The sequence below is a fragment of the Chroicocephalus ridibundus genome, chromosome Z (genome assembly GCF_963924245.1).
Source record: "Chroicocephalus ridibundus chromosome Z, bChrRid1.1, whole genome shotgun sequence".
Taxonomy (NCBI): Eukaryota; Metazoa; Chordata; class Aves; order Charadriiformes; family Laridae; genus Chroicocephalus; species Chroicocephalus ridibundus.
In genome coordinates, this window is record NC_086316.1 from 37,351,949 (window position 1) to 37,367,527 (window position 15,579).

Genomic DNA, 15,579 nt, shown 5'->3' on the forward strand with positions numbered 1-15,579 from the left:
TAATGATATGAAGCCATACTCCCACCTATCCTGGATCTGAGACTAAAGGGTTTAGCTCCGAGGTCTTGATCTGTCTTAACAAACAACAGGCCATTTAAAATGAATACTGAACACTGAACAACTATCAGTTCATGTTTACATTGAAGAGCTTGTTATTGTTATATTTAATGCTGTACACATATACGGTACAGTCATGCTAGTATATACGTCACCCATCTCAGAAGGTCTACAAAATAAGACCCTAGGGTTGCTCACAAGCAGAATTGTCCTGGATCTGTCCTATCTAGAAACTTGTATCTTGCTATCACACTCTGAGCACTTTAAAATGTGAAGTTGCTCTGCGTGGATGGTTTTTCACTGACCTTCACATATTGTCCATGCTCCCTTATCAGTAGAAGTGCCACTGGTGCCAGCGGGATGTGCTATATTGGCTCCATTTGTACCACTAGAAACTAATACAAGCATAAGGCAGTACAGAGTTGTCTGGCCTCTATAAAAACACACCTTCCACACCCACTGAACATTATTTGCATTCTTGTGAACATAAAACATTGCCTCTGCACCAGAAAAAACAGTGCTCTGGTCAAAACAGAGATGTGGTCCTTTCCCAGCTTTCACAGCATCTGTTTAGGAAACAGGGTCTCACTGTTTGACTCTGACTCTGGAAGGAAACATGGGTCACTTTGTAAGAAACAGAGCTGGAAATAGCCCGTGTTACATGTGGGTTACTTCTTTCTGCATCTACCTAGGAAAAGAAGGACAGAATCCTGTATGTCACATCAAGGAGCAGTTTATTCACAAGGCTACTAGAAAACCTGTAAATTCTTGGCAGACAAGACATTGCAAATATCCTGCATATTTATTTTAAGATAAACCGTTTAAAAAAAAAGAGATCAGTATCACTAAAATATATGTTGCAAAGGAGACCAAGACATCAGATAAATTGCAGTGTTTGTCCTGTATTGGAGAGACCTGCCTCAAGGCTCAGTAATTACTACAGTCTGCTGTGTAAGAAGGATGGCAATGAAACCAGTAGGTCAAATGGAAGAAACAAGCTCCGTTCCCTACAAAGAAATTATACTCTTGCATAAAACCAGGGCACTCTTTCTGGAAGATCTGTGTATATTCACGTAGAAAGAAAGAACAAAACATAATTACTTGTAATGTTACCATGCATATAATTACAGTTGTGATAATATGTGAAATGAGCCAAAACACTGGGCTGTTTTCTTTAGAAGGACACAGAAAACACCATAATAATAACCCTACCAATCTAGAAAAGGACAACTGCTCTGACACATGGACATAGCTTTGAAGAAATTTTGGCTGTTCTGACAAATGAGAAGAGACTTAGATTTTTCTGTTCTCTGTTCTAGGTTAACACACAGCCTGAGAAGTAAAAGTCATGCTTGTATTACTTCTGAAATACGTTACTAATCTTTGCTTTTTTGCCTTAGCTCTTTCGTCTTCTAGTTTAGAAGTTTTCAAGATCCTTACAATATATGAACCAAGTGTGAAAATGGACCAATTTCACATACATCAATTCTTGTAAGGCATTTGCAGATTTGCTTTCCTTTGTCATTTTTCACCGACCCCTTAAAAGCAGGCTCCAGTCCCCCATGGTTTTGCAGTCCACAGCCTGAAAACTACCACTTTAGACACTTTCACATTTGATAATATGTTTCTCTGTCAATGTGTTTTTAAGCAGCTGTTGCTCAGAACTAGGTCAGCATGTGCCAGCAGCTTCATGATCTGGAGAAAAGGGGACACTCTGGGTCATGCCCCACCATGGTTGTGGGTGTCCTGATCCATGAACTGAATGTCTGTTCGCTACTTCAGTTTCTCAGATCACACAGACACACAGGCATACACCACAGACCACACTATATTTTTAATCATGAGCAAATATCTGCTTCCTTCTTACAGATTTACAAGCTGTGTAAGTCATCAGTGTTGAGTGGATTTTTCCAGAGCAAGGAAGAAAGAAAATTTGCACAGGGACCAAAAGATTCAAGCCTGTCTTCTTTAATGAGGGCTCCCAGCCTCATTTGCAGTGACCTTAATGGCAGGCCTCCCACAGATTTCAGTTGGGTCAGGGTTTTGCTTTGAAAACTGTATGCTGGAACTTGTCGCTTTGCTCAAAGACTGTTTACAACTTGAAGGAAATTAAACTTGCCCATTTAATGTAGAGGGCTTTAAAATCCTGAAGTGGTTCATTTTCCGGTGTTGACTTCCCTAGCATAATACACCACATTGTAACCTCAGAGCCAGGGGTTCAGCCTTCTGTGACCAAGACCCAGATTTGCAAAGAGTAACAGTCTCCAAAATTACATCATTCTGCATATTAAAACATTACAAAGCTCTTGGTTTAGATGTACTTTTTTTCCTGTATGATGGGGAAATGTAGTTTGAGGTTGCCCAATGTTAGGACAAACTTGATAGAATAGCAAGCCCATCTCTACTGTTTTTCGACATCTGGTTACTTTCTGTACTTACAAGGGGCTTGCTGTCCATATACTTTTGAGACCAGCACTAGCCACGTGGTTGTGTACAGTGCTTAGGGGAGAAGTGGTTTGATTACTGTAAGCATCTTGCTTAATCTACTGAGTCACGCAGTTCCACCTGGTGGTAAAAATATACAGATTTTGTCTTTGTAAGTTTGTTTAAAATGTGCCAGATGGAACAAGTTATCCCCACTTTGCTTATCAGAAAAACAACAACAGGTATAGAGAGACAAACTTGTAATTTTGATGGCAACATAGGTTTGTTATAACCTAGGTAGTTTTCAGACATAGTTAAAAAAGTATGTAAACATCCATTAGAATTCTAGAAAAAATAACTATTACTGACATCTTCAAAACATGAGCCAGTCACCCTCCAGCAGCATATAAAGACATATGAGTTTGTATCTATGAGCAACCGAACCCTATTTTGATGAACAGATTCTTAAAAGTAATAATTTCCTCACTTTTTGAAAAACTCTGGTACTGGGATTTTTTTTTTTCATTCCTCTCCACCAGCCTCTTTAATTATATGAATACCATTATCCCACATCCTATCGAGCTTGCCTGAGACTTTAGTACCAGAAATTATTTGCTTTTGCAGAGCAAGTAACTATGACAAGCAACACATTGCTATTGTTAGTATGCTGCTCCAATGCTCAAGTTAATCAAATAAGAAGAAAAGATGGCTTTTAGAGCAAAATTTACTTGCTATTTTGTCAAAAGTTGTACATTCCATTTGTGCAGAACATAAGTAGCAATCACAACCCTATAATTTTTGCCCCTTTAGTCCTAAAGTTAGACTTAAAGACACGATCACCTGAAGAGAATAAAGACGATTTTTTTAGAAAAACATTACTATTTGTAAAGGTGAGAAATCTCCTTCTTACGTCTTTAGTTATTCTCTATTAAAAATATTGAGCTTTACTTCTGAGCTTGTTTAACTTCAAATCCAAGCTTTAAGCTGGATTTAGCAGTACTGTTGCCTACTAAAGGCTCTGCCAAAGACAGGTCTGTTCCTGAAACCTGGGAGCTCCACTTAGCCACACAGTTACCATCACTGTTAAAATGTCACTGTTTTCTCATTTCACCACAATGAGATATTCTACTTTGTTGGGACAGAACAAATTTGAAAAATTACTAGCTCCTTTGGCACTTTAGCGCAGTTCCTAAGCACAGGTTTTGTACACACTCTGCTGCCTTTCCTCCCCTGCACTTGAAGCCAGTTCTGTTTCCTTAGGAAATCCCAGGGCATACATACACTCCTTCCTACAGTGTCATTGTTGGGATTCCCATGGCACTCTGACTTCAGAGATTCTTTCTTTGCAGCCACACAAGACTGAACTTGACAACAGGCTCACAGTCTATAGCAGTTCATATGCACAGTCACCCCTTACTTCTTAACAGCAGGGATGCAGCAACCCAGGCACAGAAAACAATGGAACGTTGGAATACTTTCCACTTCAGCAGTCCTTGCCACTCTTAAATTTTCACTGTGTTTTCAGTATGAACCTCTGAAGCACCCAGATATTTTTCCTGTAGCTTCAAGTTTCTCCTCTGAATCACTATGAAGCTAAAATTGGCGTATCCTCTGCAGTAAGTTCCATTTCTCCTTGCTTGATCTCGCTGTGTAATACATCCTTTTCACACTACAAAAGCAACTCTTTTCATCTTCACAACTTTCCAAATTTTTGTTGCTTGTAAATCCATTTCTGGCTTTTTAGGCAAGTTGTTTTTGAAAGGCTTTACCACAAGATGTCTTTTTGTTGTTGTTCAGATACTCATTGAAATGCCTTTTTTTTTTCAAATCCTGCTCCCCATGGATATGTTGCAGAAAATTAATTTCTCTGGGTTTCTACTTCCCATTCTTTCAAGATGTTTCCAACATGACTGGCAGACACCTAAGTTCCACATGGCTCCCAAGACTTGATTATAGTACCAAGTAATAAACTCCATAAACAGCAAGTATTTATAATTCTGGACCTTCATAGCATCAGACAGAATCCATAGGGCTTACAAAATCAGACTCCTAAAAGTGCCATTACTCTGGATAAATCAAGTCACTTCTTAGCCTTCTCTTTGATAAGCAGAATAGATGGTGATTGTTGGCATCAACATTATAAATCATGGTGCTTTTCTGACAAGCCTTAAACCATTATCAAGGTTTTTCGCTGCCTGTCAATAAGGTAACATTAGATGTCATTAGTGATCATACCAGTCATCATATCATAAAATAAATTAATTAACCTCATTTCAGAGAGTTCCTGGATATAATGAAGAGTGTCAGGATAGGGACAGAAACTGGCAACAGGCTGCTGCTTCCAAAAGGAATCCATAAGCATGGTGTCACTCAGATACATTCCCAATTGCATCCTCTCATCAAATTTTTCATCTGAAGCTGTTGCAATGACACAACATTAAAGAGCTTGTATGGTGGTTTAGGCATTTTCCTCAACAGTAGGGGTTTGAATTTCTGGGAAAAGAAGCAAAGTTGGAAATCCATCTAATAACATCCTCTAGCCATTGATCTGATCTCTGACAATCTTCTCCGTTTGAAGCTATATTTTAAGAGGATGAATCAATGTGCTGTTCAGTTTGTGAAAGCTGAAGCATATTCCTCAGGAAAGATAAAAAAAGTGGATACTCTATCATAAGATCATGTAGTATGGGGCTATTTCTTGTAGAGGTCACCAGGCATTTCTGAATGACAAGGCCATCTTTTTAGAAGTACTCGTTCATCCTCAGTTGAATGAAAATCAAATACCCTGTGTACTTCAAAAGACAAATCAAGCTATGACTACCTGACAAATCACGAAAATTGCTCAACAGTGAAAATTCTTCCTCCATCTCTCATGTATTTCCCTCACACATGCAGCAGTCTGGTTTCCTCCAGCTGTGATTCCTGCTCTGCTTCCACTCTTAGAAATCCTCAAAAAGGATCCTCAGGATTAAATATTAGGGAGGGCGGGGGCAGGGTATCATTCCAACAAGAAGATTGTGGAGATTAAAATGTAATGTAATAACACGAGCCTTTTAGAAATATGCATTTACAGGCATTTAACTATAAGCTGACCATTTCATAACTTTTATTACACTGAACTTCTGTCAGTAAATGAAAATCACACAGAACGTGCAACTTTCACAATGAGATTTTTCCCTTATTGCATCTAACTACCAAACACAGCAGTCACCTCTACTGGTGCTCTGCCTTTCACCCCCTTCTGAGATTTAGGCCATTAAATTGCTTCCACATGACAGGACTTGAAATGCTGAAAACCAATCTAACTTCTGATTCTTTAGTTTCCTTTCAAGAGTCGTATTTCAAAAGTTCACAGGTGAACCCCTTCCTCTTCTAGCTTCAAGCCAGGATCATTTAAAGGCAATTTAAACACTATGACAAGACTGTAACATAAACATAAACTCTTTCTCTGCATTCATTTAGTTTTCCATGTGAAAGAGTTAAGAGAAGAAAAACACTTTAGAAGGTATCAAGCACTAATATTAAGACATTAATTGTGGAGAGTATCAGAAAGAACAAAGATTGTCTGATTGCCCTTTATTTGCACAAGTCATTTACTGTACAATTCAACAGCTTGTTTTCAAGCTCTCCTCTCCCTGACAGATTACGAGACACACTGATCTAGTTTCTGGCAAACTAGTGCTAAACTGAATGATGGGTTTGGACACCATTGGCCAGTCTTCATAAATACTTCAGGGTAAAGAAAACTGTACTTTTTATGTTTGTTTATTCCAGCCCCTCTTGCAGTGAAATCTCTTTGCCTAGGAAAAAGATTATATACCAGCATTTAAGTGCTCTTTATACATTTGTTCCCAGTGGCCATGAAAAAGATGTGTACATTTCTTAGCCCATTAATTCTATGTGATCATTTCACTAAACTGATACTTACTGTCCATTTTAAAGGTCTTTTCAGTAAGATTAATAGCAACATAATAAATGTATAAATATTTGGATATTCTGTTGTTTACTAAACAGAATACAAAGCATTTGCTTTTTTCTTGGGGTCCTTCATTGCACTATCCAGCCTTAATTTATGGCCTGAGGATTAATATAATACAAACAATCATTTATTGCAGAAGAAATGTGATCATTACTAAGTTGTCACATTGGTTAAAGAAGAACCTCTGCTTTCTTTATCTCAGATGGGTTGAGGTAATTGCCTTAGGCTGCAGGCAGGAGAATGGAAAGCAGATGAAGCGTGTTGAAGATTAACCATACAAAGGAACTGCCTAAACAAAGAAAGGGCTAAATTAGGAGGAGGAAGGAAAGTCTCTCAGCCTAGGCATACTGGAAAAGAAACTGCATGTAGGTACTCACTACTTTGTATCTTCACAAAAAAATGAGGAAGAAAGTCAGCAGTAATTCCTGTGGACTGTCTTACGACTATGAAAGCAAACTGGGCTTGTAGGCACTTTCTGATAACAAGGGGAATGCAACAGCCCATGAATGACATGGGTCATTAACTCAAATGCTGATAATGAGGAACACTGTTTAAAGGTGAAACTCTTCAGCTCTTCTACATCTTGGTCTCACACTGGAGACCAGAAGAGTCTATGTAATGACGTTAGAGAGTCAGATTAAATCTGCACGAATCTCTTTAGCCACATTGCCCCTGTATATCCCAAATGCACTAATGACTTTTGCCTCCTGTACTTTATATGGCATTCATCTTAAACAACTAAAGAATCAAAGTTTTAAAAAATTTAAATATTGGCACTACTCACCCTTTCTACCTTTGTAATGAGTAAATAAGGAGTGATTTACATGATTTTTCTTAACCATCTGTCTTAGAAATAGATGAACTGCCCTCTGGAGAGGCTTTCTTCCTACTGACTCTAAAAGAAGACTATAGTGAGTAGTACAGGCTTCAATGCCTGACCCTGAAGCCCCTAACTGAGGAGAGAAGACATCCCAGTACGCAAGATGGGAGTTCACTTTCTGCTAGAGAAAAGTGTCTCTTAGACATTACTGTTCCAGTAGAGTGGCACTGTCATTGCAACAGTGTGTTTCTGGTTGGCAATCTTAATATTAATAATCACAGGGGTTTTTTATTACTGTTTTTCCCATTAAAAAAATCCCTAATGCATTGGTTGACATTCACTTGCCTGATACCAAGTCTAACTGAAACTATTGTCAGCATTGATAATACCTCAGAACAGTGTCTAGCACAAAGTGTCCACCAGCAGACCCAAGGAGACATCTTTGGCAATCCTAATGGTGGAGACAAACCTTTGGAAGGATGCCAGTGTATTTCCTTGCTCTCTAATAAAGGGCACTGCATGCCAGAGACATGCAGTTATGTTCTTTAAACTTGATAATTCTTATGGGTCCAATCCTTCCCTTTCAGTCACTAGCTACAGGATAGATGTTTATTTTTAAAACCTTTACTTTTAAAATCTTTACTTAATCCACATTAAAGAACTTGTGTTCAATTGTTTTTAAAGAAAAATTATTCCTGGTTTTACATAGCTTCTAGATGAAATGCTAATTAATATAGGAAAGCTCGAACACACCTATGTTAAGAAGGAAAAATATGAATGCAACAGTACTCCTACTGAAGCCCTGTGAAAGCCATAGGAGTGTGTCCATAGACTTTAATTGTCTTTGCATCAGGCCATCATTAAGCATTTGCCCAGACATGCTATTATAGACCCTTGATTTCCGACTTTATCTCTGTTTCAATGACTTCTATGATAAAACTGGTCTGGACTTACCTGTCTTGAGGCTTTAGTTTTTGGACAAATGGAAGTAGGATTTAGGCTACCTGTCTAACTGAGCTATCATCTGGAAGAATTTTTAAAAGTCTTGCCACAGAAGAGGCACATATCAAAGTGATATAACCTAGAGATTTTCAGTGATCCTTATGATACAATATTCTGCTGAGACAGTGAGTAATCTGAGATGAGCGCTGGTCTATCCAGAGTGAATGACAAATCTGTTGTCTGTTCATAACAATAGGATCAGAAGCGTGTACCTGGATTCCCCTGGGGAGAGGCTCGTTGGATAATGTTACACCACTAAATAGCTGATACGTCAGTGAAAAGTTTTCTGCACTCAGGCCTTGTATTAGTATAAGTTTTCCTTGGGATTGTTTGAAAACATAATTTGGAAGCATCTGTGATCAATGCTTCAACAAAAGGTTTACCATCTTCATATAAAAGTTGCATTACCTGAATAATCTCTTTTTATACACTGGGTAATTCTGTCAAAGAATCTAACAGCTTTTTCCTCTTTTCTTGCTGAAGACATATTCCTGACTTCTATTGAGAAAAGGACTAAGGCAAATCTGAGCAATCAGCTGAATTTTTATTAGATTAATGCAGTAGTCTGCTTCATGAGTTTTTCAGAGTGCAAAGACCTCACACATTTAAGCAAATGAATGAACTCATAAGTCTTGCAATCTAGTAGCAATACATTTTTTATGATTTATAAACATTTGTTTTGACTGTTCAACAACAACAAAGCTGTACTCAGCACATATCCACTGTTAGTAGCATCAGGAAAGTCTGTGATTTATCTGTCAGGGGTGGTTTTGTCACTTTAGAGTACAAGTGCTCATTTGTTTGTTTAGTAAATGTCATTAAGTGTTAATATTAAATATTAATATTAAATGCTCAAAACAAAATTTTGCTTTCATTTCCAAAGACATCCTTTACCCATTGACATGCCTTTTCAGTCTCACAGTGATCTTCATTTGCTTGTTCTCTTTCAGACCACACTAAACTGTAACCTTATTTCTTGGCAGGGAAAAAAAAATCTTAAGCATCTGTGGAATATCACATAAATGTTAAAGTGAATCTATTTATAATATCCAAAATGTATTGGGTGCCTGAAATTCCTCTTTTGTTAAGTTCATGCCAAAATAAGCAGTTCTCCAGGCGTTCGTCTATATCTCACTGGCATATACCAGTTGTAGAACTGTTCTGCGGCCTGCTTTTTTCTAGTTCTCCACCTTTATGAGGCGACTCTTTCTTGCTACAGTGACGTTTTAAAAAGTAAAATCTATTTCTATTATACATTTTCTTTCTGTGTACCTTTATTACTGTTTGAGATTAACCACCAAAGATGACATGGTTTTGATTTTGCTTTGAGGATGCAAGGTATCTATTGAATCTCTATTTTGCCAGGGGCATTCAAAGTGCCCTAGCAGATGAGTGCATGTGCGCTTCTGACTCTTGGATATGGAGATAACTGTTTGAACAGCTACAGCCAGCTCCATTGTGTTCATAGCAAACTCTGTGAAGTTCCTTTCAGCTACATATCACTTCCAGTTTATGTTATTTGACATTTTAACAATAATAGGTGGCACTAAGCTCTTTTAAAAATTCTTGCTCAATCAGAAGCTGATACCCAAACCTGGCTGCACATAATTTTTTTAATATGATGAATTATTCAGTAAGTGTGAAATAGTTTTCATGGGCACATTCAGGTATTTTTTGGACATTCAGATACTTTATTTTACACTGTAGATTTGGTACTATTATTTACCTATGTGGAAAAAAGATAAGGAACTAGACAAATCTGCCATATGAAGAAGACACAAACAAGTGGTGCTCAGTAATTTGCTTACAGAAAATAATACCGTTCAGTTTCATACCTTTGTCAACTCCAATTTCAGCTCGCTCACTCTTTCCAAAGGCTAGGAGTACTTGCTTTAACAGAGAAGCTGGCCTAGCTGTTCTGCAATAACTCCCCCATGTGGGCATTCCACTTTACCCTATATTTATCATTTCATTTTCAAAACAGTAAAGCCTCAAATATTAGTCTTTCTTTCAAGTATAGTTGCTGCACATACAAATTTTTCTGGCACACTTACGATGTATGGAAATCTTATCTTGGTTATTCACCCTGTGTCAATAAAATCCAGAGCATGTCATCTATGCTAATCTAAGACTCAGCATAGACAGATTGTTTTGATTTCCTATGGGTTAGGAAGGATGGCTCCAGTTGCATGAGAATGAACTGAATTGTCCTGACTGGTAAAAGAAGGCTAAACAGTAATCTTTTCCTCTGATTTAGTTGGTTGAGTTTGACTCCTCTGGAATCTCATGTTGACCTGCCCAGCTTCACCTCAGTTTGTTTACTGAAGTTGGACACAGCCTGTTTGCTGTCAACGGCTCTGAGCATGTCTAATCAGCCTAGTCATTGGAAGTACTGGTTAGAGCTGACAGCTATCCCATGCTAATGCTGTCAGCATTACTCATACCCATGCAGATGAACTGGTAGTGCAAATTATTTGGAATGCACATACGACTTGGAAGCTTTGGAGGATTAGACCCTCCAAAACTCTGTCTGTTCAGTACAGCTATGAAACTTCATATCAAAACCTTAATGTAATTAATTAATACTTTCTAAGCAGCTCAATCACACTAATTCTCATTCTCATTCTGCTTCTTATCCAGAGATAAATATGGTCATCTAATTATCTGATGGGCTTTGTGATAATAAATAAACACTAATTTTTGTCTTCACTTTAGCACAGACTAAAATCTAAGTCTCTTAATTGACAGATTACCAAAGCGCGAAAGATTATGTCACCTTTCTGCTGCCAGTAGGTTGTATCACACAAACATCCCACACAGGCTTTTATGTGGGCACTAAATGTAATCTGGCATGAAGAGATCCTCCAGTTCACCTCCCTCTTTGAGCTGGCTGATTGAACAATGGGCTAGAGGTAGAGAGAAGGGAGGTCACTTTCAGGCTGAGTAAACATAGGAGTTTCTCACCCAGAAATCTCCCCAGTGGCAGCTATTTGACCTATAAGGAACTTGTCCTTTTTCAAGTCAAGAAGAAAATTGTGAAATGGCTCTTCTTGGATGTTTTCTTTTTCCTTCAACGTATTTCATCTGGGACCTAAGATACCAAAATACCACAATAAAGGCCGTTTCCAACCTCTTTTCAGATGGAGCAGTCCCAGAAAGTCCTGGCATCTCTCTAGGCAATTTTTTTTAATGCAATTCTAGACCATATATAAATGTCAGTCATGGCTTTTGTGCAGTGGAAAACAAAGGAACAACACTCCACTACCCACCCTGCCCCTTCACTTCTCTAACAGCATTTGATTTCTCTCATCGTCCAGACTCATTCCCTAGATTTCCTCTTGGATGTGTCTATATTATCCATGAAATATGCAGGTTTTCCACCAACATTTTTATATCTGCATATATGCACATATATATTGCTATCTATCATTATGTAATTTGCCTAGCAAAACTTTCTATGTATAGCTTTCCTAAATGTACAGCTTCTCTTAAATAAAATTGATCCTTCATAGGTACTTGTTCAAAGTGAACTGAATCTTTTTTCAGAAATGTTCAAAGTGGAATCTTTTTAATTCTTAAGGTTTTATTAATTTGGTAAATCCGGGGTAAGCATTTTTCTTATTTTTGAGAGTAACAACTCTCATGCAACACTTATACCAACACTTGAATTTTCTGGTACGCTCATGAAAATATTCTCTGAATGCTAGGGCCAGCATTCAGTTTGGGTGTTCAATGATGTAAAAAAATCTGACTAATGTAACATAATCTAGGGATAATAAGGTGAACAAATTCTTAGTCTCCTAATTAGCAGATGCATAGAACAGCTCTCCTTTCATCTGAGCTGGATGTGTGTTGTCAGAGTTACAGCCCCTCATACCATCTACTCCACACTGAGCTATGGTGTCAGTGCCTACCATCATGCTGTGGATAGCACCAACATGCATCAGAATAACCATCACACTTACAGTGTTAACTTCTGTAACATAAATGATTTTGAGAAATGCTTCATCTTTGACAAGAGGCATTTTTAACAAACGGAACTTGTAGGGAACTCACAGGGGAAGAACTGATCTTTCTGAAGGGATTCTTCTGACTAAATGGAAATGTCTACATTGAAGATGTCTAAAGCTATCACGGTCAGAGCTCCCCTTTGTATAGGGCCTCATTGGTCATGATTCCTCTTATACTCAAGCAGACACTAAAGTAGTACTGATAGTCATGATCTGTTTTCCCTTGACTGATGTGTGACTTAGAATCATAGAATCATAGAATGGTTCGGGTTGGAAGGGACCTTAAAGATCATCAAGTTCCAACCGCCCTGCCATGGGCAGGGACACCTCCCACTAGAACAGGCTACTCAAAGCCTCATCCAGTCTGGTCTTGAACCCTTCCATAGATACCTTATATACTAAGGTACGGATACCATAGATATCGATACCATAGATATTGGTATCTATGAAATGTTCATAGATACAAATACAGAAAATGTTTACAATTAGGTGAGACAAGATCTAGCATATGCTTCTCCAGATAAATCTCATGGGACCAATCCACAGTCCACCAACATCCATGTGAGGCTGTTTGTTGACTTCTCTGGGTCAGAGATCATTCCTTTCTTAATGAAAGATATACTGTAATAAAGAATAATTGTTGAATTTCTTGACCTCAGCTGTCAGAACTTTCTCAGAATAGTGGCACGGCTATGGCAATACATTAGGGATGTAAACAAAAGCATTTTCTCACATTACTCATTGAATGTACATTTGGGTATTGGCTATTTTCCTTTCAACCCTTGATTTAGTAAGAGAAAACCAACTAAATAAATCTTTTTTTATTTAGCAACGGAAAACACTATTTTAACATATGGAAACCTTGGAAAAAATCCAAGAAAGGAAAAGGTTTGACTGAAGTTTAAGGTATGTACAGACTACATCTCCAAAGTCTGTGCCTGGCAGGGATGTGCCATTCTGACTTCTCAAAAATTACGTACCAACCCATGTGAAAAACATTGCATAAACATTATCCTTATTGCTCTTGGGTCACACAGAGAACACAAGGTCAAGGTTTCCATGGACAGCACAGATGTTCTGTATCCCCATGAGAGACCTCAGAACCTGGCATGGCCAGAACTTTATGTAGAGTTCAAGAAAATGCATTCCAGTACCAGACAAAAGAAAAAAAAAACAGGTCCTTCTGTTCCAAAACAGCCCAAATTTTGATTTGGTCAAATGTTATTGCCATAAAGTGAGTTACTGAGGTTTTCCACACATTTCAAATTGTACCAACTGTGAGAAACATTACAAACTTCCAGACTATTGGCGGAATATGATCAAAGTAGGCGAGATCACATGTCTAGCTGCTGTTTCAGCATTTAATTACCAAAATATCTTGAACTGGATCTGGAGAAGTGTGAGAAGGTTGTTTATACAGAAATAAAGTCATGTTCCATCTTGACACTGCTACATCCTTCTGGGACCTGGAGGTTATATCGTAATGGAGGATCTTCTCTTGTTGCCTACAGAATTGTTTTGTGCTCCAGGGATGACGTTGCACTGATACTGCTTGTAAGAGATCCCTAAGGCCTTTACAATGAAATACAATGTCTGCTGGGGAAAAAGCCCTGTTTTTTCTTGATAACCGAAGATCATATGTGATACAATAGCTATTAACCATAAATTTTCCATGACAGAAATGATAGAACTTATCAATTGTGTTTCAAGATTGTTATACCAAATACGTAGCAACAAAATTCTGTCTCTTTATGAATAGTTATCACTTTTTTCTGAATGTCAAAGATCAAATTTTCAGCTGCCTGATTAGGAATTTTTAAGTATGCGCTCCAATTTTAGTAAAAAATCATGGAAGCTGCATAGAAGTTCTTTTCATCACGAAACATGTTTTTATTAGACAATGTTGCTGCACAGTTGAGAGAATATTTATGTGTAATGATGTGACAAACATGTCACATATTGGCTACAAATATAGACTAATAAATCATAAGATGTCTTAGTTACGGGATCAGTAAAACTGCAGAATCTTAATGTGAAAAATGAAAATTTCATACATCAAAAAGAGCTAATAGTAGAAAAAAAAGCACTAGAAAATGTACTTTCCAAGAATAGCCTTTCATTGCTTAGCATACATATGTAGCTTCTAAACAAAACCAAGTTCAGTATTTCAGAGTAGCATGCTTTGTCTGCTCTCCTGTTTTTTCAGATAAACAGGGCCTCCAAAAGTGATATGTGAGATGAGTCTCTCTGCTGGAAATCTTTTGACTTTCACTGAAAAATTTCAGACTTCTGGATACAAAGTCAACATTCAAAAAACAGAACAACAACAACAAACCATCAAAAATCTGAATTTTCAAAAAAATCCTAACTTTTGCACCATCATAGCCAAAATTAAGTCCTTTTATGTTTTCTACTCATTATGGAGAATTAAGCACTGCAGTCACAATTAGGCAAACAGTTTTTCATTATTTTTCAGCCTAATTTCTTTTTCTGGACCATGAAACAACAGAATGATTTAATACTTCCTTAAGTATCCAGTAATGGTACGATCTTACAAATTCTAGTACTATTTAACCATAATCAGAATAAACAGCAATAAAGACAAATTACACTGTCAAAGAAATAGTGTAATTTTTTTCTGCAAAGCTGACAGTGACTGAATTTTAAAATAGTTTTTACAAGTTCTTAAGAAAAACACAAGCTGAAAGGAAGTAAACTGCAAATAATAACAAGCATTGCCCCTTTTGACTAAGGCAGCTGAATTAAAACTCAGTGTCTTCTGGATTATTCTGGGTAGGAGGAAAAATAGTGATTAGTATCTTAGACACAAATCTGTTTGAATGCAAGAATGCACAGATTCATATTACCTGAGCACAGGAGGTGTTAAGAATCCCAATTTCTCCACTTGACTTTCCAAACATCTCTCAGGCATCGGGGAGCCCAAGGGGTAAAAATGACAGCTGTATCGAGACCAATGGCAAAATCCAGAGCTGACTCCAGTGGGACTGGGATTTCACCTGAAGAAAAAGAGCCAGAGTGGTGCTAATACATTAACATCTTGACAATTTGAATGGCTCAGAGTAATTCCCTTCCTTATTCAAAAGACAATGAAGCATACTTCGTAAAAAATACATTAAAAGGAGGTAACAGATGGCCATTATCTCCCTAATAATGTTTAATTATTCATGCAATATGCTATTGGCATTATGTTAGTCACAGGAACGAAAGCCATGGTTTAAACAAGCAAGTCAGAGCTTGGAGTGTCTCCACTTCTGTGTACACAGCCT

At 37.7% G+C, this 15,579-nt stretch overlaps 1 long non-coding RNA gene across 1 annotated transcript in view; it reads right to left on the minus strand.

The window, feature by feature from the left end:
• LOC134508739 (uncharacterized) overlaps positions 1–15,273 on the minus strand; it is a 30,988-nt gene extending 15,715 nt beyond the window's left edge. Inside the window, exon 1 of the long non-coding RNA XR_010069136.1 lies at positions 15,160–15,273. This is a non-coding gene — a long non-coding RNA (uncharacterized LOC134508739). The remainder of the gene's footprint in view (positions 1–15,159) is intronic.
• Positions 15,274–15,579: the final 306 nt, after the last annotated feature.